The sequence below is a fragment of the Neophocaena asiaeorientalis genome, unplaced genomic scaffold, assembly GCF_003031525.2.
Source record: "Neophocaena asiaeorientalis asiaeorientalis breed wild unplaced genomic scaffold, Neophocaena_asiaeorientalis_V1.1 scaffold19, whole genome shotgun sequence".
NCBI classification, from domain to species: Eukaryota; Metazoa; Chordata; class Mammalia; order Artiodactyla; family Phocoenidae; genus Neophocaena; species Neophocaena asiaeorientalis.
The window spans coordinates 7,571,062-7,574,120 of record NW_020173388.1 but is presented as its reverse complement, the minus strand read 5'-3'; positions in this window follow the sequence as shown (position 1 = coordinate 7,574,120).

Sequence of the window (3,059 nt, the reverse complement as noted above, 5' to 3'; positions counted from 1 at the left end):
AAAAAAAAAAAAAGAACAGCTGTGATGGAGTGAAGGAAGCAGGGTAGGGGAGTCGAGGTTGAACTGCAGTTACAACAGAGGCCTCAGCTGACCTCAGGGGGAGAGCTGAAGTTGGGCTGGCCCTTCCAATATGTCCCAAAATGAAGCGAGGAAGGGGTGGGTCTTTGTGCCCCTCATGAACAAGTCATTGGAAATGGGCTGCTCAAGGAGAGGACCTGGGCCAGGCAGCCCCCTTCAAAACAGGCAATTCCTGAAGAGGGACTCAGCTGGGAGTTGTCAGGAACCAGCATTCAGTGGCTGGGAAAATAGGTGCCTAGGTCCTAATGGGGGGCATTTGGGTGGCACATCACACCACCCACTAGAGTACACGTAGCTCTCACTTCCCTAGCAGGTGTTGTGTTCTAACCTAGACTGATGATAAAATGGTAATCTCAAATTTTTGAATTCTCCAAATTGAGTGAGCATCAGTCATCTGAGAGGTAAAGTGCATATTCCTGGACCCAGTCCCCCCAGTCAGAGGTCTGTGCTGTGATCAGAGATGCTTCATTTTTAATGAGTATTTTAAGTTATTCCGATGCAGGGGTCTGCAGATAACACTATGGAAAAAACAAAAAAAAATCTTGTGTTAGGTACAATTCTAAGAAGTGGCCAAGGCTTCCTGCCCCTGGTGTACATGCCCTGCATAATCTCAGGATTGTAAATTGGTGGATTTTACTCTAGTGATTAGATTACATTATATGGCACAGTGGATCTTAAGGTAGGGAAATTGTCTAGGTGGGCCTGACCTAACTACATGAACTCTTTAAGATCAGAGAGCCTAGCCTCATCATGTGAGACACTTAAACCTACAGAACAGTGAGTTGATAAATGGATATTCTTTTAAGCCACTGAATTTGTGGTGTTTGTTATGCAGTAACAGAAAATTAATACAAAAATTATTGCATTAAGCATATCCTGGAGACAGAACAGAGAAGAAATAGACTTGGTTCTGAGACTAGTTGTTCTAGGTGAGAGCATGGCAAGAAAGGGGATGTCCCCTTAAGTTCTTCCCAGTTAAATGGAGATGATATGCCCACCATGCCTCCCTCATGGGATTTTTTTGGGGTGGGAAGGTCCAATTCAGGTATAAACATAACATACAAAAGACTGAATCATTATTACAATATGAGCTCTAGGACTTTTACAAGATTCTTCATAGTGATTCTTCCAAACTAAATATATAGATTTTTGAATGAAAAAATTTTTGTGTACCTTAAAGATATATTGAAAGTACTTCCTCTGACTTTGAAACAAACAATAGAGCACCAAGCTACTCACTGGCTTGCCTGCCCAGTGCCAACACACCGTGGAACCCGGGTGAGCAGAGACTCAGGGTGCACTCCTTGCACATTGTAGGGCTGGGTCGAGACTCTGTTAATGGGGGCAACAAGGGTGGACAACAGAGAGTGGAGTTAGGATCCAGCCAGGAAAAGAGAAGCCACATTGGCTATTACAACAGAGGAAATATAATGTACAGAATAGGTGTTGGAGGGCTGATGGGGCAAAATGGAACACTGGTGTAAACAGATAATAACTACAGGGAGTACTGATCACCACTTAGAACCGTGGGAAGAAAAGAAGAGGTTGGGATTAGCAAAATCTAGAAATTCAGAGGAGGGACCTCTTGGAGCTGGGATGCAGATCTCTGAGGAAGAAGCCCAAGTGGTGCTGGCACCACAGAAGAGGTGAAATGAGGCAGATTCTGGGCACGTTGAAAAAGCTGGAGTCTGGAACAGCTACTGCTGCTGGGGCAAACGGCCACTGCTAAGCTTGCAGTCTCTTTAATACCCCCTGTTGGCAGAACCCAGTAGGGGAGCAAGCAGGCAGAAGGAAAAGACTGTGTGCAGAGTCCAGGCACAGCATCACAGAGCAGGTTGTGAAAGGGTGGGTTTGGAGCTAAGAAGCAGTACCTTCATAACCAGTGGCCAGGGAAGTCTGATCTCATTTGAAGGATTCAAGACAGTGGTTGGAGATGGGAATGGTGGGAGAAGGCTGACTTATTATCAACTCCCCCTTTGCCCTAAGAAAAGATCCAAGGTCTAAGGAGCCTGAAAGGGACAGCTTTCTGACAATAGAAACCCTGGGTTGGAGAGAGAGGGATGAGAGCGGTAGGTGGCTGGCTAGAGACTACCTGCCAGGGCATGTTCCGATATGTCCCAAAATGAAGCGAGGAAGGGGTGGGTCTTTGGAGAGCATATGAGTGATGCTCTCCATCAGAGCCAGGCTGGGGGACTAAGCTCCTACTTCTCCAGTGAGGGTACTTGTCCCCCTGGAGGGACATAGAAGAATTCCAGGAAGTGTATAAAACTATAGGATGAGCATGGTGTATCTTCTAGGAATGTCACCTTTTCTGGAAGGTTTTAGGGAAAATATTTGAAGAAATCTAGGGGTTTGAAAGTGGTAATGGTGTTCTTGAACTATTTGGATATTACAAAAGTCATAGTGGAAACTATAGCCATAATAAATCTGTACAACATTCCATACATCATCTTTTGGGGGTGGAATTATGTTAACTCCTTCAGGTGACACTGGCTGACATACAGGTCTACATGCGGAGGCCCCTGAAAATATTTTCATATTAAAAATGTATTGTGGAATGGGGTGCAAATTTTACTTTTAACACTAATATATAAGATGTCGAAGCAAATGTGTGTTTACAATAGACAATATCAACTCACCCATCCTTCCAGAGTCCTTGAAAAAGTTTGGGGACTTCTAGTCATTATGATCTGTCACCTGAAATTTTTTTTTTTTTTTTTGTCACCTGAATTTTTTAATGCTCAAGGAGGGGGTTTCTTTTTTTTTTTTTTTTTTTGTCTAGAAAAGACTTTTTCTTTCCTATTTGAAATTACAAACATTTTATTTTATTTTTAAAATAACTTTATTTATTATTTATTTATTTATGGCTGCGTTTGGTCTTCGTTGCTGCACGTGGGCTTTCTCTAGTTGCGGCGAGCGGGGGCTACTCTTCGTTGCGGTGCGCGGGCTTCTTGTTGCGGTGGCTTCTTTTGTTGACGAGC